The sequence below is a fragment of the Erinaceus europaeus genome, chromosome 20 (genome assembly GCF_950295315.1).
Source record: "Erinaceus europaeus chromosome 20, mEriEur2.1, whole genome shotgun sequence".
Classification (NCBI taxonomy): Eukaryota; Metazoa; Chordata; class Mammalia; order Eulipotyphla; family Erinaceidae; genus Erinaceus; species Erinaceus europaeus.
Genome location: NC_080181.1, coordinates 48418583 through 48444955, shown reverse-complemented (window position 1 = coordinate 48444955; position 26373 = coordinate 48418583). Strand labels below are relative to the sequence as shown.

Sequence of the window (26373 nt, the reverse complement as noted above, 5' to 3'; positions counted from 1 at the left end):
CTGCTCTCTGGGAGCTGGCCCCCATCACTGCTGGAAGGTAACTATGTGATATATAACTTGTAAGCAGCCCTGCTGTTTGTTACTGGCAATTAATCTCTCTGGTGCCTTTCTTCCATTCAGCCTAAGCCTTTAGGTTCTAAATCCAGCTATTCTAACGCTCCCCACTTGTGCTGTGTAGAAAAGACTCAGACTGGCAGATTATCGCAGGGCAGTTAAGCATGTAATTGCTCAAATGAGTTAAAATCCCTTCAAATATCTGTCTTTGTACCTCATCACACCACTTCACGGACTCAAATATTTGACAATTGATGAAGATAAACTAAAGGGGCCTCCATTAGCTACCAACCACCGTGACAAGCTTCTTTCACGACAGACTGGTGAATTTTGGGACTGATTATCTCCTTCAAAACTGCAGGAAAGCAGAAAAATACTCCAGTGAACTTTAGAATAGAGAAAGCTAGAAGCTTTACATGGAAATGGGGGTCAAAAAAAAAAATAAAAGAAAACGTGGTTTGCTAATCGAAGGCAGCTCTAGTTAAAAAAAAAATCAGGGTGGTAAGGGGAGGGAGAGGCAGGCAGAAGCACTTATCCAATAAAGGAAGGGAAATATTATCACATTCTCATAGGCACCACAGCTAATGACTGTGTGTTCAATGTAGAGGTAATTACAGCAATGGAGGGGAGGTGGCAGGAATCCAGGTGGATCTGAGTGTGGGGGTTGCCCTGCTGCCAGGAACCACAGCCCCCTACTCTTGCTCCGAGTCAGGTGCCGGGCTGAGGAGTGTCTTGGGAAAGGCATGGAACTTTGCTCTGGCAGAGAACTACCAGGGAACTCACTGCTCTGTATTAAGCTGTTTCAACTCGATGCCAAGGAAGCCAGGTGCTAACACAACCACAGGGCAGAAGGGGAGAGGAGAAATGGATGCTGGGTTCACAGCATGACGGCTTTTGTGCCTGACTGCTGTGACGTGGAGGCCAGATGACCGTGGTATTTCTCTCTACTCGTTCAGCTCAGAGTGATGACTAAGGGAGAAAAGTCTTTGATTCATGCAAGTTAATGATTGCTTTATAAAAACAAGAAGGCATTGGGGCAAACAAGTCAGCTCAGCTGTCGAGCCCATGTGTGAGGTCTTAAGTTCTAGTTCTGACAGCACACGTGCCAGAGTAATGATTTCTCACTCTTTTTATTTATTTTTTTTTAATATTTATTTCTTCCCTTTTGTTGCCCTTGTTGTTGTAGTTATTATTGTCATTATTGATGTCATCGCTGTTGTTGGATAGGACAGAGAGAAATGGAGAGAGGAGGGGAAGACAGAGAGGGGGAGAGAAAGATAGACACCTGCAGACCTGCTTCACCACCTGTGAAGCGACTCCCCTGCAAGTGGGAAGCCAGAGACTCGAACCGGGATCCTTACACCAGTCCTTGCGCTTGGCACCACCTGCACTTAATCCGCTGTGCTACCACCCGACCCCCTTGATTTCACACTCTTAATACAAAAAATACTTTTTAAATGTAATAAAACTGGGTGGTGGAGTGTGGCGCACCTAGGTGAGCGTACATGCAAGGACCTGGGTTTGAGTCCCCTGTTCCCACCTGCAGGGAGGAAGCTTCACAAGCAGGACTTCAGGTCTCTCTCTCTCTCTCTCTCTCTCTCTCCCCCTCTCTCCCTCCCTCCCTCTCTATCTCCCCCTTTCCTTTTGATTTCTGGATGTTTCTAAACAAAGATAATAAAAAGGAGAAAACTGGAGTAATTCTGCATTGGATACTCATAGTTACTGTGAACCTGTACCCTATAGTCATTTTAGAATTTCTAAATGTCAAACATGAAAAATTGGAGAAAACATTTTATAAAAAACATCAGTTGTACTTTTTTGGCGAGAGAGAAAGATGGAAAGAGAGAGAGAGAGAGAGAGACTTAGCTTCATTTTTCATTAGCTTAGTGTGATTGTGCTGTGCTGGTCACTGTCGTGGAATTAATACTCTTGGTTTCCAAGCAGTGTCTCTGGGATAGGAATTCACCCAAGAAGTCCCTTGGCTGGCCTGGCATTGGCTGGACAGTGCCGTCCTGACTGATTACATGGTATGCCTGGTTAAACACCAATGGAGAGTGGGCATCTTGGAATGAGTCTTGACTTTATTGGGGATTCTTCTGGCATTTTATTATTGAACATTATGTTGGCTTTTGTTTAGACATAATAGCGCTAATTGAACATTTAAGCAAGATGTTCTAAGAATGAAATGACAACATCAAATTGTTATTAGCTTTTATAGACCATCACTTTGTCTTTTAACTTACCTGTCACCTCTCTGTTGCACACGCGCATGTGTGCGCGCACGCACACACACACACACACACATGCACGTGCACAGGTACACGCTAGGGTTGCACAAATGTTTCCCCTGTTTCTGATAATCTGTCCTTATTTGGTCTGCTTGATGTTTGATCTTGGTCTTTGGAACATTGAAACATCAGTTGTGACTGCTTTCTGGCTTTAATATGTAACTGATGGTTAAGTGGTCACATGGAACACTGTCACAGGTAATGAGAACAGGGGTGTGAGACACATATGTTCTGAACATGTGGTAGCATCTTAATATTGACTTCTATTAATGTTTATTTTTTATTTTTAATTCAAGGGTTATCACTGAGATCAGTGTGGGCACAGCAAATCCACTGTTCCCAGCGGCCATTTTTTCCCTACATTTTATTGGCTAGGATAGAGAAAAATTGAGAGAGGGAAAGGGAGATAGGGAAGGGGGGGAAGATAGACACCTGCATCCCTGCTTCACCTGCTTGTGAAGTGTCCCCACCGCGGGTGGGGGAGTAGGGGCTTGAACCTGGGTCCTATGTGAGCTTAACTGGGTGCACCACCATCTGATCCCATGTCAGTTTTTCTTAATATTTAAGTTTTCTACATGTAATCCTATGTGACCATGTATAGCATCTCACCTAGTCATTGATGTAAGTATAAGTAAAATTTAAATGGTGGAATGATAATTATAAAAATTGCTGTCGGATTAGTATAGAGCACAAGATTTCTTTGCAAGAGGTTCCAAGTTCGATTCCTGGTACTGCCCATATTGCTGAGAAGTGCTCTGGTGAAAGAAAAAAAAAAGCTACCTGAATGTATACACAAGAGCTATGTTTTCCAATTATTCATAAAATAGATGGTGGATACGATTATGAAGAGACAAGAAGAGTACATTACATAAAAAAATATTTTGTGACCAATCACTATTTTAGATGTTAGTAAATTAGAAATTATAAAATTATAGTATTGTCTAAAACTTCCAGAACTCACTTTGGACTAGCATCCGTAACAGTGGTCAGAACTCTTAAGAACTATAGATGATCCTTAGCTATTTAATTTCACTTCGGTCAGATCCTCCAAATGTTATGTGTACGGGGGGGGGGGGGGCATTTCTCACATCTAATGAGGTTGGGGTAAAATCAGAATGCCAACTTCACTAACTTGAAATTTCCCAGGAAAGAAAAATTCTGCAATGAAGTATAATAAAATCTACAATGACTCATCTTTATTTTTCAGACAAAATTAAAAGCAACAGTGGGCTATAGAGATAGCACAATGATTATGCAAAGAGATTTTTCATATCTGAGACACCAAAGGTCCCAGGTTCAATTCCCGGTCTAGTAATTTGAAATTATTGCAACCATACAGTGTTTCTTGTGATAGATATAATCACACTAGAAATCAACTGTAGAATCATGTTTAGATCTTCTTGAACTAATTGGGAATAATTATCCTGTATAATTCATAAGTGAGAGAGACAAGTGTGTGTGTGCGTTTAACCAGGTTCGCCACCTCCTGGCCCCAGGGTGAGAGAGAGAGTAATGTAAAAAAAAAAAAAAGACATCATTGTAGCTGAGAATAAAAATGTAATTTCTGTGAAGAAATATAATTTCGGGTCCTGTAGCTTCCGGAGTAGTGAACAATGCTATAGTTGTCTCTCTTTTTATCTCCCCCCTTTCTTCCCCTTTCTTTTCCTATTTCCTTCTCTATATGAAAAATGAAAAGTACAATCTCAATTCTTAATAAAAATACTCAATTACATAACGGACTATCTGAACAGACACTCAATTCTTAATAAAAATACTCAATTACATAACGGACTATCTGAACAGACACTCTACCAGAGCATATGGAAGATTTTCAATACCGTGTCATTAAGCATTTACACATAGTTAAAATAAAAATTAAAGTATAATTTGGCATTCTTTCGTAACAAAAATCTCAGTGAGTGACTATTAGTAGGGAGGGAACCTTCTTGACCTGATAAAGGACAACAGTGAAAACCCTGCCAGCACACTTAACTCCTGAAGGTCTGATGGTTTTCCATCGAATTTTATACTCACCTCATTCCCACCTACTTCTAGTTAGTAAATTAAAGGGAGGGGAGCAATAAAGACACGCCGATATGAAAAGGAACAAACTGTTTTTTATTAGCATATTTATATGACTGACATAGAAAACCCCTCCCCAAAAGAAAGTCTGCAGACAACTGGAATAAAGAATTTAGTTCAGTCGAAGGTTTCAGATAAATATCTTAAAAATCAGTTGTATCTCTAAAAAGTAGCCAAGAGTAAGTAGAAGTGGAAACTTACAAATGGGGATCTCTGTAAAATTTGAGTGAAAAAATATATACAAAATACTTGGGGAAAAACCTAGTAAAATAGGGCAGGATTTATATGCTGAAAAGTATGCAAATTTTTCCTGACCAACATAGAAAAATCAAAGGAGACCAAACTGGGGAAAATGTGCAATTTTTCACCATAATCGAAGTCTTGATCCTGTTAAAATGTCAGGTCTTTGTGAGCTGAACTAGATATTCAATGCAGTGCCTATCAGCATCCTAGCAAAGATTATTTTTTGTCGTTCCCCCCCCCCCCCCCCCCCGAACAGATTGATTTTGGAAATTTTGATGTGAAGACAAAGTACTTAGGGTGAGAGTGGTTTTTAAAAAAATGAAGAAGTGGGATGCAAGCTCCTTAACTTCAAGACCAAGACATCTGTAAAAGCTGCGAAATGAAGACTGTGTGTAGATCGGTGAGAGAACTGACACAAGTATTAATGAACAGGATAGATAGCCCAGAAATACACTTATACAGCATGGTCAGTCAAGGTATTAAGAATATTTTAGAGAAAGGCTAATCCAAAGGTATTAGAACGTTAAAAATCCATGTGTAAAAAAACCTCTACAACCCAGGTCAGGAGCATACCTTACCCAGTAAGATTGCTGTTTTTTTGTGTCACTATAGTTTTTGCCTTCGGGTTATTGTGAGTCCACTGCTCCCGGAGACTATTTTTTCCCCCTTTTTGTTGCCCTTTTTTTTTTTATCGTCATCGTGGTTGTTTTCGATAGGACAGAGAAAGGAGGGGAACACAGAGAGGGGGAGATAAAGACAAGACACCTGCAGACCTGCTTCACAGCCTGTGAAACGACTCACCTGCAGGTGGGGAGCCGGGGGCTCGAACGGGGATCCTTATGTCGAGCTTTGCGCTTTGCGCCATGTTTGCTTAACCCGCTGCGCTACCGCCTAACTCCCCATTTTTTTTTGTTTTATTTTGTATTTTTCTTGTGTGCACAGTTTAAAGGGCTGAAAAAATAAAGCTAGTGATAAAATTTTACCTCCAGTTTGTTTGTAGCGTTCATGAGTCCTGATTCTCTTATTCTTCAGAAAATTAAAAACAACAAAAAACAAAACAAAAACAGAAACAAAAAAAAAACAGGGAGATATAGGAAGATTGTATTTAATCCTGAAATATTTATTGCTTTCCTCTTTGCAGCAATGTTCCCCGTCCTTGTTTTAGAGAACTATCCCCCCCCCCCCACGTGAAATAGTGTGTGTGGTTTAAATCATTGAGCAAATGCATAAATAAAATACTTCAGGTTAGTAATGAGGCCTGAGGGCAGTGAGTGAAGTCAAAGAGGGGTAACTTCCTACAAACTCTAGCAGTACTCATGATGTTCATTTTCATCTCTTGGATGTGAAGAGAGAGAGGGATGAGGGGTGATTGATATTCTTTACTTTTTAAAAGACTTATAGATTTTTTTTATAGAGATTAGAGAATGAGAGAGACAGAGACAAAGGGAGAAAGACCAGAACACCACTCAACAAAATGTTTCAAATCCTTTCTATCTTTTAAACATAACTCACACACACACATCAGATTTTTTTTTTAAATCATCAATTGTATTTTATTCAATTTAAAACTTTTTTTGTCTGAAATGCAGTGTTATTCAGAGTAGAAACAAAGGACAACACGCTAGAAAATATTTTCAAGCAGGTATCTGATAAAATACTGCTACTCAGAGTAGTGACATCCTAATAACAAGGAAATCAAATCTCTAATGAAAAAATTGAAAAAATATTCCAGTGGATACATCACTGCTTATTTTTCATCAAAAAATACATATGACACGAAAACCTATTAAAATAAGTTGAACATCATTAGTAATTGAAAAACAAATTAGAACCAAACAGCTATGAAAGCCTTGGCCACAGCTAGTGCCTGCAGTGCCCTCAGTAATGATGTGCTCACGTTTCCTGAAGTGATGACTGGCCTCAGAAACCGCCTTCCCCAGCCTTTCCCAGTCCTTGCTCTGATGGAAAACACCTGCAGGGAATCCAATTCATGAGTGGTGAAGCAGGTCTGTAGGTGTCTCTTTTTCTCTCCTCTCTTATCTCCCCATCCCTTCTCAATTTCTATCTAGTAAAAGAAAAAAAAATTAGAAAAAGCCAAGAAGAAGAAAAAATGACAGCCAGGAGCAGTGGATTCATAGTGCTGGCCCCGAGCCCCAGCCATTGGAGGCAAAAAACAAAACAAAACAAAACAAAACAAAAAGAGAAAAAGAAAAGGAATTCTCTCATGAAACAGTTCAACATTTGAGTTTCAGTACCATTTATGGGCTTGTCCCAGAGAAGACAAAAAAAAAAAAAAATCACATCTCCAAATGACTACCTAAACCTGGTCATGATACATGTATTCACAGTCATCAAATGCAGAAACATCCAGATGTCCATCAGTCATGGAAGAGATAACTTATGATACTTGAGACACCAAATGGTTTAAGGGCAAAACTGTTTAAGGGTAAAAAGGGGGAAGAAATAAGTGACAGATTTGCAACAACCTGCACTGATCTCAAAATTACTGTGATCTGAATGGGGAATTCAGATAAAGGGACCACCGTAAAGTACTGTTACCTCGATTCCCTCTGATAAAAATCTGCTGTGTGACTCTGCTTTCAGCTGACAGCCTCTCTGTGTATCAGCGGGTACAATCACACCCAAACACCTAAGGTTTACTTTGGAGCAAATTAAGAAGACTGATGGGAGATTTCTAGAGTGAAATATTCTGTACAAAAAGGGGCCTGTGGCTCTGTCCCACTATTCAGAATAATTTGGACTTTTAGCCTCTTTCTAAAGTTAGTCATACTTGATCTTTTGAGTTTTTAATGTGAAACAATCCCCCCCCGCAGAGGTCTAACAAACTCTAATTTTTTATTCCAAATGATTAAAAAATTAAGTTAATTAGGGAAGCTATTAGAACTATTGGCAAGGGAATATATTTGACACAACTAGCATTGAGTGGCAAGGAAGGTGGAAGGTTGTTTTAAAGACAAAATAAAATAGAAGCCCCAATTAATGACTTAAAAGACCCAACTTAGATCCGTATCGGTTCAAGTCATTCTTTTCCCAAAATCATTCATCCAAATGCAGCAAATGTAATTTTTCAACAAAAATATAACAAAGCCTTCCTTGTTTGGTCAAGGCAAACTGTACATTCACTTTATATAGACAATTCTGCTTTGGTTTATTTGCTTTTGAAATTGTGTTTGTTTGGGGCCGGGAGGTGGCCTGCAGCGTTTCACCTTCTTGTGGGCAGGGACTAGGGGCTTGAACCTGGGTCCTGGTGCTCCCCAGGATGTGCCACGCCCTCCCCAACACACACACACACACACACACACACACACACACACACACACACACACACACACACACAGAGTTCCCATATTGGTAGGATTTTTTAAATGATGGGGAGAGTCAGTGTGGGTTTTTAATATCTTTGGGATAAATAATGAAACACATTCCAGCTGCCTGCTCCCCACCTGCAGGGGAGTCGCTTCACAGGCGGTGAAGCAGGTCTGCAGGTGTCTGTCTTTCTCTCCCCCTCTCTGCTTCTCCCCCCCTCCATTTCTCTCTGTCCTATCCAACAACGATGACATCAATAACGACAACAATAATAATTACAACAATAAAACAACAAGGGCAACAAAAGGGAATAAGTATATAAATATTTTTTAAAGGAATCAGAGTCGGGCGGTAGCACAGCAGGTTAAGCGGCGGTGGCGCAAAGCGCAAGGATGGTCTTAAGGATCCCCGCCCCCCACCTGTGGGGGAGTCGCTTCACAGGTGGTGAAGCAGGTCTGCAGGTGTCTTTCTCTCCCCTCCTCTGTCTTGCCTTCCTCTTTACATTTCTGTCTTATCTAACAACAACAACAACATCATTAACAACAACAGCAATAACTACAACAATAAAACAAAAGGGAATAGATACTTTTTAAAAAAAGAATGAAATACAGATTTTTCCAGAAAATAGCATAAACTCAGTCCAGGAGAAGGAATCACGGGCTTTTTGATAAAGTGCTATCCCAATGTGCCGTGACTGTGAACCTTTTCAGAAACTTGATGTGTGCCAAATACAATTTTTTTAAAAGATATTCTTCTTATTTTATTTTATTTATTTATTCCCTTTTTGTTGCCCTTGTTTTATTGTTGTAGTTATTATTATTGTTGTTGTCATCGTTGTTGGATAGGACAGAGAGAAACGGAGAGAGGAGGGGAAGACAGAAGGGGAGAGAAAGATAGACACCTGCAGACCTGCTTCACCGCCTGTGAAGCGACTCCCCCGCAGGTGGGGAGCCGGGGTTCGAACCGGGATCCCCATGCCGGTCCTGGTGCTTTGCACCACCTGCGCTTAACCCGCTGCGCTACAGCCCGACTCCCCCCAAATACAATTTTAAATGTAATCACTAGTGACCTAAATATAATCCACTAAAAACTTCATAATGAGTATATGCTGATCAGGTTTACTTAGAGAGAGAGAAAAAAAAAAAAAAAACAACTATAAGGGACCAGGCATTGGTCGAGCACACCCAGTCGAGCGCACAAGTTACCATGAGGAAGGACCTGGGTTCAAGCCCCCGGCCTCCACTATATAATAAAACAAAATAAAAAGGAAACATGGCCATCAAGATCCGTGGTGGACTCTCACACAGACTCCGAAACCCAGCAATAAGCCTAGTGGCTATTAAGAAAAATTCACATCATTACAAAAAAATTACTTTCAGAACTTTTTTCAATGTTTTAAATTTTAAGGTCTTTAAAATGTTATGTTAGATTATTCAATGCCAGCCAGTGTCCTTCACCCCAAGTAGTGTTGCTAAAGCCTGTGGTCTGAGAGCCCAGAAGTGCTTTCTTAAAAGTTTGAAATAAGGTTCAAGATTTCCGTTCTGATCACTATTTTTCATCTCAGTACCAGGGGCTTCAGATATGAAAAAGAAGAATTAAAAAAGATGTTACACACGGCGTGGCATGAAAACTCAAAACCCTGTTTTTTGTTGGTTTTTTTTTTTGTTGTTGGTGGTTTTTTTTGTTGTTTTTTTTTTGTTTTTTGTTTTTGTTTTTTGTTTTTTTTTGTTTTATTTTTTTCCCTGCCTTGGTAATTTACACAGGAAATAAAAATAATGTATCAAAACAAATTTAAATTTACCAAAATGGCTTGATTCAAGATCCACAGACAGGGTATGTAGTGATGCCTTTCAAAAGTAAGATTGTGATGAGTCAGGAAGTAGGATTATATGCCTCTACATTGTATATCAGAATGCCAGTAAATTACATGAAAAGTAAGTACTTTTTGTTGTAGAATATAAATAGGTCAGGACACAGGTGTGGAAGGATGAATTAAATTCGTGAACAGTGTATTCATGGCAGACATTTCACTTGTGTGGAAACTTTTTGGGGAAGCAAGGTAAGGACCTCCTTTAGTGCTCCTCCCTTCCTTCCTCCCTCCCTTCCTCCCTCCCTTCCTTCCTTCCTTTCCTTCTCCTTTTTCTTTTCCTTTCCCTTCCCCTTCCTCTCCCCCTTCTCCCTTTTCCTCCTCCTCTTTGTTCCTTCCTCCCATTTTTACCAGAGCACTCCTCAGCTCTGGCTTATGGTCACACTAGGAGCTGAACCCAAACCTTTGGTGCCTCAGGTTCCAAAATCTTTTTGCATAACCATTGTGCGGTCTCCCCAGCCCTGTACATAACCTTTTCCTGTGTGCTGACTCAGTGTCTCTGGATCCTTCCAAGAAGCACAAAATAAACACCAGAGGAAAAGTAAGCTTACCACAGGAAAGCAGTCATTGAACAGACTTCTTTAAGTGATAGAACTGTGTGGCTTGAGGCACAATTGTCAACTTTTTTTTTTTCTTTAGAAGAAGCAAGTATTCCCAAGTGAATACAGGCTACCTGAACTTTAATAGATTTACCTTCTTAAAAACTATATCCTTGAGCCCCTAACAAAAGAAATCCATCTTATAGTTCTTGACACAGGGTGAAAATCATTATAATTCTTTTTGACAGAGAGGGGAAAAGTATTGATTCAGATTCAAGTCTTCAAGTGGGTGGGATTCCCTACGATTGCTAATTTAAGGGCCCTTTCCTTTAAGGAGACACTTAAGAAGAACAAAAATGCTACAAACATTGACATCTCTAGGACAGGAATGAAACCACAGTTACTGTCTGAAAAACAAGAGTATTGTAATGTGCTTTACAAACTTACTATAGGTCTCATATCTAGGAACGAAGAAACAATTCAGTCCCCTCCAAATAAAGCCGAACCCTTCCACATATTTATCGTGAAGTGAAGTCCTCAGCTTGCAAGTCTCTGTGCATGAATCCAAGAGATTCCAGTCACTACGTCCCACTGAGAGCCCCCACATTTTGTTTAGGCTGGCTGGGTTCCTGATGACTTATGCCTTCAGTAGCATATTCCCTGCTGGTGCTAATGCTGTCTTCACCTTGACTGGCACCTGTATAAACCCAGCCCTTGTCTTTAGAAGTGCACATGGCATAGGGATGGCAACCATAACCCAACCTTACAAACTTGTATCCATCCAATTCCATGATAAAGGTAATCAAACTGGAATGGGGAGACAGACAGCATCATGGTTATGCAGCAGCCATTCATGCTCGAGGCTCTGAGGTCCCAAGTTCAATCCCCAACACGCCATCCACCAAAGCTAAGCGGCCCTCTGATCTATCTCTGCTTCTCATTAAAAAAAAAAATTCTTAAAAAGATAAATGCAATGAGACTGTTTTTCCTGTGACTCGGTCGCCAGTGTTTTCAGACCTCCCTCGCTGTGTTCTCAACAGTTTTGTTACCACCTGAGCATTCCAAGTGAAGTCCTCTACACAGTGAATGCATCTGTGCTTGCACTGAGTTCCCAGATGGAAAAATCACAGTGGCAGCACCTTCACTAGTTTTGTTGAGTTTGAACTCGTTTATGACTGAGCACAGCTTTCTTTATGTATGCTGAACTAAATTTGCCCTGACAGAGATGGGATTTTGTTCATCCTTGCTAGACTCGTTCCACTTTTCCCAGCATGCAAAGTCAACCTCCCATTCACTGTCACATGCCTTTACTGGCCTCACTATTTTGCTTTTCTTTTCAAAGAAGCCAGAGTCACTCAACACGAGCATTAGCACTAGTTGAACGTCCCTCGTGGCTTTTAGTTGTGCTCACTTATTCATTTGTTAAGCAGAAAGGGAGCACTCTTCCCCATTTTAACAACAACAACAACAACAAAAAACCAGCACATTCTCTCCTACTGTGGGTGAGGTTGCCAAGGTCAAACGTTGTCAACATTAGGTAGTCATGAAAAGGCAAGAAACAGGACTCAGTGGGACTTCTGGTGTCCAGAATCTTGCTCCTGTCACTTCATTCTGAAAAGCATCAAAGAAAAGAAGACAAAGTCCTATGCCTAAGAATTCCAACTGAAAGAGTAAACTGCATTGCTAAGGCATCACTGTACACAGTGTACCCGCCTGTCTCCTGCAGACAGGAGAAATCAGGGTTGGGGAGACAGCTGGGGTCACGCTCTCTAGAAGAGTCTTCTGAGTGGGCTATTAGAGGGAGCATGGCACTAGACGCCCAGGAGACTCCAGGAATCTTACTTGCTACTGCAAATCCTTTCCAAGTCTGCTCTCGCTAGTTTACACAATAGGAAACTAGGGAGACCACAGAAACTTAGGAAACATAGGTTCTCAAAGAAAAAACTATCTCACTCATCTTATCATTCACATACACACCCAAAATTTTTAGAGATTTAATTTGGGAGCTGGGCAGTGGTGCACCCAGTTAAGCGCACATAGTACTAAGCACAAGGCCCTGCGCAGGGGTCCAGGTTCAAGCCCCTGCTTCCCACCTGCAGGGGGGGTCACCTCATGTCTTCCTTTCTCCCTCTCTATCATCTCCCCCCTCCTCCTCTCTCAATTTCTCTCTGTTTTATCCAATAAAATGGGACAAAATGGCCTCCAGGAGTTATGGATTCCCGGTACTTGCACTAAGCCCCAGGAATAACCCTGGTGGTGAGAAGAAATCTATTTATTTTATTTAATTAGAGTGGAGGAGAAATAAAAGCACTATTCAGCTCTGACTTATAGTGGTGCTGGGAACTCGGAGACTCAGGGATGAAAGTCTTTCGCACAACCATTATGCTGTCTCCCCAGCCTCACACGGACTTGTTTGTTTTAATCCTTGGAGACATAAAAGGTCTGAATCTCAGATCACCCTGACCTTTCTGAAATGGCCTGTGACCCAGGCCTTGGCTTCTCTCAGGTTCCAGGGCATTGTGGACACCTGGCAGTCCTGAGACAAGCCAGAAATACTAATCGCTCAATGTTACATACCCCTCAGCTGACTTGTGCGTTGCACGTTTACATTTAAAGAGTGAAGCCTATGTTGCTACCCACACAGAACAGACACCGTCCCTAGGCATTCTGATTGTAGACCAATATTTACTGAGGATTGTAGGAGTCCTAAGAAAACGTAACAACGGCTACCATTTACTGGGTGCCTTCTCTGGGCCCAATCTTTCTCCCTTGTTTCATTGCCTGTAGTGGAGCTGCGACCACAACCGAGGTCCCAGCAGTTCCTCAGGCTCAGTGACAAAAACTGCTCAGTGTTCACTTCTTCAACAAGTGGTTCCGGATGGATGTCAAGCACTCACAACAGGGACAAACACTGAGGACCCCTTTTTACTACCAAGTAACAGCTTAGTAGGGTGAGTTTACTTACACAATTTGTGTGGAGCTGGGGCCTTACACACATTGGCGAGTCCATGGTGCCTTCTTTGTTGCTTCAGATCCATAGAAACAAAGAGACAGAGGAAAAGACAGCCCTGGGACCTTGCTTCTGGGGCAGGGCTTAAATGTGTGTGGCCTTTGAAGGTGAGCTGTCTTCAGGACTCATTTGTTTCTGTCTCCTCCTCCTCCTTCTCCTCCTTTACCCCAAATACTTTTCATTTAAAAATTTTACTTATTTATTATTAGTGATTTGATATCAATTTATAAAATTATACATTTGTTTCCACCACCAGAATTTTCTGTCCCCCAACCCCTCCATTGGAAACTGCAGCAGTTCTCCCAAGGTCACAGCTATAAGCTAATTGTGTAACCTTCTATCTATCTATCTATCTATCTATCTGTCTGTCTGTCTGTCTATCTATCTACCTATCTATCTATATGTCTACAGATGTATTTTTCCCCATTTTTTTTCAATGAGCCTGCCTTCATTTCCTTCCGAAGTCACCCCTACTACACCTATTACTACTTCCAAGCATCCTTCCTACTTTCTTCATTTCTTTCAGAGAAGATAAACGATGCCTGTCTTCTTCTGGTGGTTTCCGGATGTGCCTCCCTTTCAGTGATGGTATATGTATATAAAAAACAAGAATCCACTATAGTGACAGACCTTTTATGTCCCGGGGGAATGGGGACACCCAGCCCTCTTGGTTTTCTTCCCCTACTGTTTATCCCTCTGGGAATATGGACCAAAATTCTTTCTGGTGGGGTTGCAGAAGGTTGGAGTTCCAGTTTCTTCCCTTTTTGGGGGGTGGGGGGAGGTAAGGAGCTAGCTGTCCAAATAGGAAGACCCAGCATGTGCAAAGGTGTGGTTGTGAGAGGCAACGTGACAGGTTCAAGGAAGCAAGGGGAAACCAGAAGAAAAAGAGGAGGAATTCGTTGTTGAGTCTGGGGGACAAACTGCACAGCCTCACTGGGAGTTCCAGTTTCCGTAACTGCTTCCCTGCTGGACACGGATACTGGTGGCCAGTCCACACCCTCAACATCAGAACATTACTTTCTCTGCTTGAGTTCTGCCTTCATTACCCTTCTCAGTCGGCACACTATAGTTGTTTTCCTTAATGTTTAAAATTTTATCATTTATTGAATAGAAGCCCAAAATCAAGAGGGAAGAGGGTGAGAGACAGGGAGAGACAGAGAGACATCTGCAGCTCTGCTTCACCGTTCACAAAGCTTTCCCCATGCCGAGTGGGGACCAGGGGCTCAAACCTGGGTCACACGTGTGCTCGACCAGGTGCGCCACCACCCGGCCCCACAGGCTCTTTAATTACTCTCTGTAATTACCTTAAGATTCGCTCCCAGCCCTCTGTCTGTGGAATGCACCCCTCCTTGCTTGTTTTGTGACCTTGCTGTTTCCCCACACCTTAGCCCCAGTGTCTTAGCATCCTTTGCCCGAATGACTCAGACCTGTTTCCCCTTCTTCATATCCGGAGCCAACTTGAATCAAGAACTTACTCTTTCTGATGGAATTTTCACCATCATGTAGGCTTTCGCCTGCTGAACCTCCTCTTTCCTTCCTTGCTGTAATGTCACACAACAGCTAGCATTTCCTTAGCGTCATTATCACTTTCATTTTTTCATTAGCATTGTTTAATAGATGTTTCTTTTGTGCTGGAAAATTGGTCTCAGCTCTCTTGGAGGGGGAGGGAGCCGAATGTTTCTTTGTAATAAACCTTCTCCTGTCCAGGCCAGAGCTGGGCAGAGCTGGAGGATTCGCCACCAATTCTTTCCAATTCCAGTGCGAGGCCCCCGCCTAGCCACAGACGCTTTTCCACGGCAGTCTGTGCCTATGGGGCATGTCACTGAGGCCTGGTCCCATGGCCGGTAGCACAGACAACTGTGCTTTGGGCAAGTTTTTGTCATAGGCACCGTCTTAGGTCCCCCCTTTGAGAAATGCCTGGGTGGGAGAACAAAGGACTTCGTTGAGCCGGCTGTGATAGAAACATGTGTGGCCTGAGATTCTGGACTTCTGCTACATGACAACATCAATCAATCACTCATCTTTCTCTTTATGGCCAAGTGGCAAGTTTCCTGCCCATCCTAGCTGGGCTCCGTGTTTTTGTCTGTCCCCTCAATTTCTCTTTGGCCCTTTCATGTCTCAAGTACCAGGTACCTTTTCCCTTTGCCTTGTGAAGATGATCCCTGCCACACCCCTTGTGCTCTCTGCCTCATCAGTAATGAATTTATTTTTTATTTATTTTCACCAGAGCACTACTCAGCTCTGACTGGTAGTGGCGTCCGGCATTGAACCTGGGAGAGCTCAGACTCTCAGGTATCAAAGTCTTTTGCAGAACCATTACGCTGTCTCCCGTAGTCTTCTCTCAGAAAACCTTGATTTTATGCAGCCAGACATAGACATTTTGAAGATCTGGTTTCTTACTTTGCAGAAGATTATCATTTCCTCCCGCCTTCCCCATTGAAAGTTCCTCTCAGTAATTTTCTTTCTTTTTTTTTTGTTACTTGAAGCTGATTATTATTTTTGTATGGCAGTGGCCACTCTTGGACAGACAGACAGCAAACCCTTCGATTTAGGGAATCTGTGCAGGTGGCTTTGGGAATCACCTTTCAGCTGATACTGGAGGATGTGCCTTGAAACATGGAAAAGAAGAGCGAGAACATGCTGAGAGCTTAAATGAGAAACTGAGGGAGCAGCTGAGAAAATAATACATGTAAGTGACACACACACACACACACACACACACACACACACACACACCCGTCAGTGGAAAGCCAGCTAGCCAGGAGCAATGGGTATGCAAATCCCCATTGCAAATCCCTGACTCTGTTTCTTTGTCAGCTCAGGACAAATCGACTGAAATTCCTACTTTCTGTGTGGCTCTTCTTAAAACCATTCTTGTGGTGGTGAAAAAAAAAGTTAAGGATGGGTAGAAGATAAAGTATTTACTCTTCAGGAAGTTGGATAGGTACATAGAGGATCACAATGAAAACAAAACAGACAGACAAACAAAGTATGTCTAGGATCCTAGGCTAGCCCAAGTCTTGTGGGTACACAGAGATGCCATGGTCTTTGGTTCTTGGCATCCTAATACAGTCTTAGCAACTGTATTAGGATGCAAGCCGAAGCAACTGTCACAAGAGGAGCCCAAACATGAAGACAGAATCTCCTCTTCTAATCAGAACAGTGTCAGCTCAGAAACACAACAGTTCACAGTCCTGAAGAGCGTTGCTTACAGAGCTGGCTCTAGTTCCCTTCACAAGCTAGGAGTCCCTCTGAAGCCCCTGCTCAGAGTAGCTTCTGAGTTTTCCCCATCTCTGGGAGTCTAGCAGGTCAGTAAACTCAGTTACAGGATCTGTGTTTTCGTTACTTGGGGATCAGGGCAAACTTATGGGCTTAGATGAGCAGGGGTGCTTAAGTCTTTGACCCTGACCTAACTTGTTTCCAAAAAAAAAAAAAGTCAAGGCTTGCAAAAGATGCATAATACATCCCATTTTTCACTGTGACATGTATATATGTCTAATGGCTGAAGTGGTACAACTCAACGGCATGAACCCATGTTCGAACCTTCCAGACTTGGTATGAAGAGGCTTTGGTTCTGGCCATCGACTCTTGTCTCTAACCCTTTTCTGGGTTCTGGAGAGAGATATTCATCAGACACAGATTTTGCACTTGAGGAGTTTCCTTGCTAACTCCGGCCACAAGGGTCAGCAAAATTCTAGGGGGTTAAATAAAAACCCTTAGGGCTCACTTAGAACAGACCGATTCTTGACTGATCAGAACCAGGCATTTGGCTCCTAGGAAACCCATCCCCTCTGTACCTTTTAAGACAGCATCCGTCATTCACTGAAGGACAGTGTGAGAGTACTGTCCTGCGGGAACCTTTTGAGTTTATCTTTTCCCCGAGAGAAAGGGAAGCAAAATGTTAATGGCATTCTGGAGAATGCTGGAGTATTTGTAAGATTCAGTCACTCTTTCTTAAAAGAGTTCTAGACCCTTAGTCCTTGTAATGCTCACATTTCCCAGAAGACTTGTGAAGCCTTAATTTTGTTCACACTTAGTTCTCAAGAGACACTTTTAATAATCTGGTAGCTATTACCACTCTTGCATAGCTTATATAAGTTATAAGATCTCTTCAGTATATTAAAAACAAAACAAAAAAAAACCAACCCTGTGATTTTAGAGTTTTGGTAAGTAGTGAAGTTTTGTTTTAAAAAAAAAATCCCTTAAACTTTATAGAGGATTACATATTTTTAAGAACGGTAATAGTTACCGCAGTTACACAGGCATTGAATTTTAACGTGGCGCTATGTAGCATGGCAGCAAAGGAGTGTAAACATCACCTGTGAATTTTTATCCAGCTCAGGCTCACTGGCGTTTTGCCCCTGAGGCAAATCACATGTCTATTTGGATATACAGATTTCCCCAAGCCTGGGGAAAGCCCAAGGGTTATGTCCAAATCAAAATCTGGGGATGGATGATTTGAACATCACAGAGTAGCGTTTACTGGGGGGATGTCACCTGGTTTGTGGTGGTCTCCAGACAGTGAAAAGGGAAGTCTGGGCAGCTTGCTCCCAGCATGCTCCCTGAGGGGGTCACAGTCGAACTCCCTGGAAACTACACAAAGTGGGACAGGCCGTACATCTCATCAAGAGATTATGATTACATAGAACCCAGTGCCACCTTGTAACTGATTTGTATATGGCTTTCAGAAACCATTCCAAAGCAAATGAACAGAATACACAGCACTCTCAAATGTGCCTGGCCCATTTCTCCTTGAGTGCACCATTGTGATGTGTGTAGAACTACACATGCTAGTAGTTCCTTTGTAGTGCTTTGCAGAATCCACTGAAGTCTCAGTGGAGGCCTTTTCCTCTTAGGACCCTTGGGGAAGTGGTTTGACATATTAAAGTTGCCCAGCTAGTCTCACTGTATAGGGGTCTGTTAACTACACTTACTATTGGTGACTCCAAACACCATCCTTGAGTTAGGCTTCACCTACTTGAAACTTTCCCTAACTTGTATCTTCAAGGAGATACTGTGGATTTCAGGTTTTGTTGTTGTTTTCACCCAGTTAACAAAAGAATAACTCCTCAAATGATGCTTTTGTGCTGCCAGGTTCAGAGGTGAAGAGGCATTTTTCTGCACCCTTTTTTTAAAACCACAGAGGGCAGTTGCAAATTTAAAGTTGACGGGTCCCACAGTTTTAAGAATATCAGCTTTATGGAATGCTACAACATTTACTTACTTTTCCCCCTTATTTTCAGTGAAATCTGCCTCTAACTTCCTATTTCTTTATCTGAAAAGTGATCACTGCTTATTTTGGTGTGACTTTTCTTTCTTCTACCTCTTGTATGAATGAGTGTTTCAGGGACTATTTTTCTGTCTATGATATTTGTGTCAATAGTGAACACTGAAATTTTCATGGCTAGGGCAGGCTCAAACCATTCAGAGACCCAGACGCTGGGAATAGAAACTCCTAGATATTGCAAATCAAGGTAAACCTGAAGCTTCCTGCTGGGGCCTGGGGACTACCACAAGACATTGTTAAGATGGTGATTCCAGTGCCTGAGCCTAAGGTTTGACCTTAATTCTTCCCAAATTTGAGAAAGACCATCCAAGCCCTCGTCTCACTGGTATCTTTTCTTTACTCTTACCCTTCACAAATAACTCAACCATCTCCTGTGAATGGACCTTTAATCCTCAGTCATGCCTTGCCTCCTGTTCTAGGGGTTGATCTAGAGAAATATATCAATCACCTTTTTTTTTTCTTATTTGAAATTACACAGCCCTACCCTTAATACCCACTCAATCTTCAAGCCATCTCTCCCCAAAGCTAAAACTAAGAATCCTCTCCTCTCATTCGTGCCCCCCCAACATTCCCCTTTTACCTGGCCCCTCCTGACAACTCTTGAGCATATCCCCCTTCTCTGCATCCCACGCCTCCATTTTTGTTTCCATAAGTCTCACTCCCTTTTCCACTGTCCCTTAAGATAATCTACCTAGAGGCCACATACACTGAAACTTCAACACTCACAGCTGCCTAGGAAGTGAATTCATATGTCAAAAAGAGAAGGTGAAGAGGTGAATGTGCTCTGCATTGATTCAACAAACATTAACTCGGCATCTACAAAATGCCCCTGGAAACAAATGAGTAGTTAAAAAAAAAAATCCCTGCCCTCAAAAAATTTACAGAGTTTGGGGAGAGAACAAGGACCAAATTAATGAGAGAACAAATCACACTCATTTCTGAGTCAAAGAGAAAAGCCATGGGGACAGAGGAGTCTTTGGGATGAAAGCTTCTCTCAAGCTTGGGAGAAATTCCGGAAATGTTCAGAGGGAAGCCAAGTCAAAGCTGTAGCCCAGAGGCCTGAGGGCATAAAGAGAATGACGGGAAGAAGCTTGTGTTCCAAGAGTTGAGGAAGAGTGTGGCAGGGTCGAGAAGCTAGAGGGAAAAAAAAAAAGTGTTGTTCTTTGGCTAGAGGTGTACTGGGAAGGAATCATGCGAATGGGAGGGGAAGCTGTAGAACCAGCAGAAATGAGTGAGGAAAGAAGTTTCTCTAGGAATTTAGGGGGATCCCAGGCTGTCACCCAAGAGCTTTTGAGGAGACCACTTCTCATCCTCCTTCTTCATGTAGGTCAAAGGCAGGGCCAATGACTCTTATTTTTTTTCCTAGGAATGATCAAAGAGTAAGTCTTCGATCTTCCTTTCATTTTCAGTCCCTAGGTGTATCTATCTCAGTATGGGAGACCTCACCCCACCTCCCATTTCTATTCCTGAGCAGTGATCAACACAGGGCTTCCTTAAAAACCTTTGGCCTCTCAGGAAGGGCTGTGCTTATCAGCTTCTTTCAAATTCTCACTCTTGAACCTTTCTGCTGCTGGAATCATCCTGACAGGACCTGCTTCTCACCCTGACATGCCCTGGACAAAACACCTCCTTAGTGAGGCTGGCCATGATTTCTTCCTTTTCAGTCACATTCTCCTTCCCTCCTGAGGGACTCCCCCTGGGCAGGATTTCAATATGGCTCCTGCCCAGTTTTTCCCCTTCAGTGGCAGGCCTCCCCCTGTCTCCCCCTGTCTCCCCCTGTCTCCCCCACCCGCACCCCAGACACAACACCTTCCTGGCCCCACTCCCTCACTTGCTGCTCAGGGTGTGTTTTGACTCCTTGAGATATATCCCCAGGAGGGGAATTGCTGGGTCCATTTCTAGCCTGTGAGGGTTCTCCAGACTACTCTTCACAGATGCTGGACCAACTTTCATTCCCACCAGCAAATTCAGGAAAGTTTCTTTGGCTCCACAATATCTCCAGCATTTGTTGTTGCTACTTTTTCTGATGTATGACATTCTCAAGGGGTTGAAGTGGGGGGAGATGTGGTATTTTATTATTTGCCATTATTTGTATTTCTCTGACAATGACGGGAGATTTTTTCATATTTCAGTTGGGCCCTTGGCTATCTTTTTGATGAATATTATGCTCAAATTCTCTGTGAATTGAGGTTTTTTTTTGTTGTTGTTGTTGCTGAGTTTGCTGGGCTCTTTATATATATTTATATATAAATATATATTTATATATTTTATATATGATACATATATATATATATATTGGTCTTTTGTCTGATGTCTGGCATATAAAAATCTCCTATTCTGTAAGAAGTATCTTTGGGTGTTTTTTTTTTCTGTTGGAAGATTTTCAACTTAATGTGGTCCCATTGTGTTAGTTATTTTTGTTCTCCTTGCAACTGGATTGTATCACTGAAGATGCCTATAAAATGTAATAGGAAAAGAGTTCCATCAACATCTTCCTCTAATTATTTGATACTTTCTAGTCTTAATATACAGGTCCCTGATCCATTTGGAGTTTACTTTGGTGTGTGGTGAAATGCAGTGGTTCAGTTTCATTCTTCTGTTTGTTTCAATCCAATTGTCCTAACAACACTTGAAGAGACTTTCCTATCTCCATTTAACACTTTGAGCCCTCTTGTCAAACATTAGATGCCTGTAGTTCTGGGGGTTATCAAGGCTTTCAATTCCTCTCCAGTGATCACTGTGTCTATTTTTGTTCCAGTATTAGGCCGTTTTGATTATGGTAGCCATCTAGTATAGTTTGAGGTCTGAGAGTGTGATGCTTCAACTTTCCCTCAATAACCTTACTTGTGTCTGCACCAGTGTGCCATACTTAGCAAAACTAAATTTAGGGAACGCCTTGTCTTGTATTGGTGCCTTCATTTGTAGGCCATGGGTGGACCCAGGCTGCTTCTCTCCAGTGCAGGAAAAGAAAATATATTTCTACAGCAATTTTCTTGGAAATTTTCTCTCTTCTCCAGGTCCTGAACAAAATAACTTTTACATGTTTGGTGTTGAGTGTTGGACTGAGACTCAGTGGGTCACCCTCATTGCAAGTCATAAATATTAAAAATTAACTGACATTTTCTACTCTTTTTTTTTTTTTCTCCCTCTTAGTCCTCAAACTCAATGAAAACAAGAGCCCTGACTTTCATAGCCTGGTACCCATCACATCTGCATGTCTATGTAATCTCTCTCTTTTTTTTTTTTTTTACATTTCTGTTGGTGAAGGGTACTACGCTTTGGAATTGAGACAAGGAGAGATTGTAAACTCTAAAGGGCACATCCTTGACACCTCTGTTACTTCCCTTCCTCACATCCCAGGACAACAACTGCCCTAAGAGGAAGAATGGATTTCTGGTTGCCAACAATGCCCTCCCCAACCCATGAGTTTCCCAAGAGTAAGGACGACTTGAATTGAGTTGGAATTTGAGCTGAATTGGACACTGACAAGGCAGGTGGGTGGAGGCCACCACAGAGTTCCTCAGTTGTCTATTTCTGTTCTCCTTCCTTTACTGTCTGCAGCTAACCTGTATCACACCCCTGCACTCTCACTGGATAAGGGTGAGGAAACAGGCCCTAAGTTAGGGAGAGGAGGACATTCTTCAGACCCTCTGGATCTTTTGTATTTTGTGTTTACTGACACAGCTTCCTTCCCTGCTCCCTATGGGATCTGCTATTCTGATTCTTTCGTCTTCTGTACAGCCTAAGCTCAAGTGACCGTGGGTGTTGCCCACAGGGGAAAAGTATCCTAGTTTTCTGGATAACACCTGCTGCCTTTCACTCTGCTCTCTTTATTCCACTTACCCAGGATTCTCCCCCCTTCTTAGCAGTTTCCATTTGATTACATGTCCCCTCATTGACTTAGCTTCCTTCCTCCCTAAATCCTTCATTTTTTGAGGCATATATCTTTTACAATATTTATTTATTGAATAGAGACAAGAGAAAAAAAAAGAGCAAGGCAAGATAGAGGAGAGGCAGAGTGACACCTGTAGCACTGCTTCACCATTCTGGAAGCTTCCTCCCCGAAGCTGGAAGCCAGGGACTTGAACCTGTGTTCTTGTGTATGGCGACACATGCACTCAACTCAACCAGGTACAGTGAAGCATATTATTAATATTACATGTCTCCATTTCATTGCACTGTAGTTTGCTAGAGTCAGGATGTGAGAGTGTCTTTTATCTAGCTCCTTTCGTTTTTTAGATTAAGTGAAGATGAATGGAAGCTGGCCTGACCACAGAGCACTCACAGTGTTGAAGGATGACAGAACACCGGTTCACCATCCTAGGAGACAGCGAGAATCACCTTGTCATGGAAAATCATCTGAATAGCTCACGATATTCTAGATCCCCGCTACCCCGAACCTCCTTCAGTTATGAACTAACTAGAAGACCAGTGACATCTGAAAGGGCGAACTGCCTCCATCATTTTCTCCAGCTTGAGAATGCCTAGAACTCTTCTCACATTGTCCTTGGTATGGTGGATTCTTCCCTTTGGGCCACTTCTCAAAGAGTATCCTGCTGCCTGGTAAGCCTCCCTTTCTGCCATCCATGTTTCCTTTCTTAATAGTAAATATCTCAGACAGAGGCGAGGTGGCAGGCAGTGATCAACAATGAGTTGGCTTTGCATTCCCAACGCCAGCGCAAGACTGGTATCGGACACCTTCCGACAAATCTTCATTAAATAAAGCCACGGTCACCACTGGCACTACAGTGTTTTATGGATCAATGAAGGCAGAGAAGGCTAAAGAGTGAAGGCAAGATGTGAAAATCTGAAGGCAAGGAAGAAAAATTAGAAGTGTTTGAATATTGAGCTGTATCCCCCTTTTCCTCCCCCCTTCTCCACCCCATGCATAACCTCCAAAGTTAAGTCTCAAGACTGACACAGCGTGTAGACAAGTCTATCTCTTTTAGCATGAGGAGCCTTACCAAGAAATATCTTTCCTGTAAAACATGTATTGAGACCAAGTTCGAGCTTTTGATTCTAGACCTGAGTTGCAATGGGACCGTTTCTTTGAGCAATGTAAGATTTTGGGAGCCTCTCCTAGGCCCTTGCCCACAGCTTGCCACAGAGAACCTGGGCCTGACTACATGCAGTTGAAGGGCTTAGCCTTCACATTTTGGGTTACTTTGAGAGGGCAGATGCCCCAGTTGTTCACTCAATGGATATTGGGTGAAATGAACAGGTTACACCCTAGGCCCTAGTGGGGGTGTTTGGCAAGAAATCACAAATAGTTGAAAAGTTGAGAAGTGGCCATGCATACTTCTACAGTTGTCTTGTTCAGAAGGCTTGAACAAAACCCACCATGATCTCTCATCTTCCCACTCTTCCCACCTCCACTCTTTACTTCTTCTTCTTCTAATGTTTGCCCTTCTTCCGTAGCCAGTCAACAGCATCAGGTTGAGCCTGATGTCAAGTTTCGAGACCTCCTTTGAATCTGGAGAGGTGGCAGTCGTTGACTATGTGGGTCATAGTCTGTCTGGAGCCGCAGGGGCAGTTTGGGTCTTCTCTGGCTCCCCAGCGATGGAACATAGCGGCGCACCGGCCATGGCCTGTTCGATAGCGATTGAGGAGGGCCCAATCATAACGTGCTAGGTCAACTCTTTACTGTAACCCTCTGACAATGATCAGAGGAAGAGTTGCAGAGATCTGGCTCTCAGAACCAGCCCAGCCAGAACAGAACAGGGGATTGGGACCCTACATCATACCCAAGATCAGGGACCATATGATGGCATCCCGTCCCTCCTCAATGCTCTCAAAACAGACAAGTGTGCCCAGTACACAAGGGGACATCACTGAGATACACTTCCGGCCAATTCCTCGCACCCACACACGAAACAGAGAGGCAGCAATGGGGACTGGACTTTGGGTAGCATCCAAAGCTATCTGAGGAAGCATTGCACTCAGCTTGAAATCATTCTATGAGCCGAGATATTTTCAGAGTCCCAGACTATCTGTGACTGTTAATTCAACCATTCTGTTTTCTCCTATGTCTTCCAAAGCACGAGGTAAACCCAGTGGTGAGTGAGGGGATGTAGGTCCTGGAGAATATTGCCAGCCTGAATTCTTAAAAATGCTTCCAGTATCTCTCCTTTCTTCCCATTCCCTAAAACCACAGAGTTTTCTTCTGCTCCTTTGCCTTCCGGTTGAAGCTGCGGCCACACAGAGAAATCTGGGAGTGCCACAAGTTCTGGTCTCAGGGGGTAAGCTACTGTAGATGAGGGTTCACCTGCTTTTCCATCCACTCTGAACTTTATTTCTGAATAAAGCTACCTTTTGCCTCTTGTCTTTTATTTACATTCTCCATTGTGTTTTAATTTTTTTTTCCACCATTGATCATTTCCCTGAACCTTATCCTGGAAAATGATTTCAATTCCCTCCCCTCCCCCTTTTTCTTTTGTTACAACTTCGAAAAAAAGAATTCTGCATTTATGTGTGTAATTGTCTCTATGATCCTACCAGACGCTTTCAACATTGGTGGAGAGAAGTCTGGATCATTCATTTGTAGCCTGTGCTCTAGGAAGGCAGGACCCAGGGATGGCTAAGCAGGGACTGGACTGGACACCACCTGACTGTAATATACCCAGGTGTATCGTAGCATGGAGTCTGTGGAGGCCATTTTCTTGCTCCATCTGATATTCTATCTATCAGGCCCTTCTGACCTCTCCCTCCTCACCGTTCTTTCTCTTTTCTAACAGCTAGCATGACACAAAGTGTCATATCTGCAAAATCACATCGTCAGACCCTCTCTCTGCCTGACTGACTCTGCCTTTTAGCTAGGGGTATCTGTAGGAGATTTTCTCTCTCCTAATTACAGCAGATCCCTGCACATCCAAGTGGGCTGCTTTCTTGGAGACTCCGGTGCTTCCTATTGGTCCAGCAGCACTTGCTTTGTCAGCACCGCAGCTCTAACACCTCAGCCCAGCTTTTCATGGAATGGTATCTTCAGGATTTCTCCCAATTACTATGCAAGGGAGTAACTTGACTCCCTGCATTAACTTAGAAACTAGACCCCACCTTTAAGGTCCTCAGAGGTGCCCAAGATGGCATGCTTTTAAAGGAAAAAACACTGTTTCTCATTCATTCCTGGCCCTTAAAACTAAGTATTAGATTATTACACAAACACTTAGAATTCCATTGGCTGTGCTTCAGAACACACTATGTTCACATCTTAAAGTGTCTTCTGCACACATGTGGCTGTATAAAGTCATCTCATGGGGATACAGCCATCTTATGGGCAAGACAGTCATCTTGGGGACAAGTCAGCCATCCTGGAGGTAAAGCATCTAGCATGTAAATATCTGGCTAAAGCTGAAGGGGGTAGAGTTATTATTAATGTGCACTTTTCACCAAGGACTGGACGTTACCCTGCCAGATGAGGCAGAAGTTCTGCATGTCACACCATTGGCAATAGAAAGCTAATAGACCCTAAACAGGTAGATGCCAGTCAGCAACTTGGAACTGGTGGGAGCTTCCATTCACTCATGTTTTTACAAGTAGGTGAAGTCAAAATAGCAGATCAAGATGAACCCTTTCAGCCCTTGAATAATAATAATTAAAAAAATCGTAATAACACCTTGTCCGCTTTGTTAAAGCATTCGGGGTTCATAATGCTTGTGGGAAAGAACAGAGTCCACAAA

General features: G+C 42.6%; 1 long non-coding RNA gene across 1 annotated transcript in view; it reads left to right on the top strand.

Moving 5' to 3' along the window:
• LOC132534927 (uncharacterized) overlaps positions 1-23132 on the top strand; it is a 50849-nt gene extending 27717 nt beyond the window's left edge. Inside the window, exons 3-4 of the long non-coding RNA XR_009546687.1 lie at positions 22058-22191; positions 22937-23132. This is a non-coding gene — a long non-coding RNA (uncharacterized LOC132534927). The remainder of the gene's footprint in view (positions 1-22057; positions 22192-22936) is intronic.
• The last annotated feature ends 3241 nt before the right edge of the window (positions 23133-26373 follow it).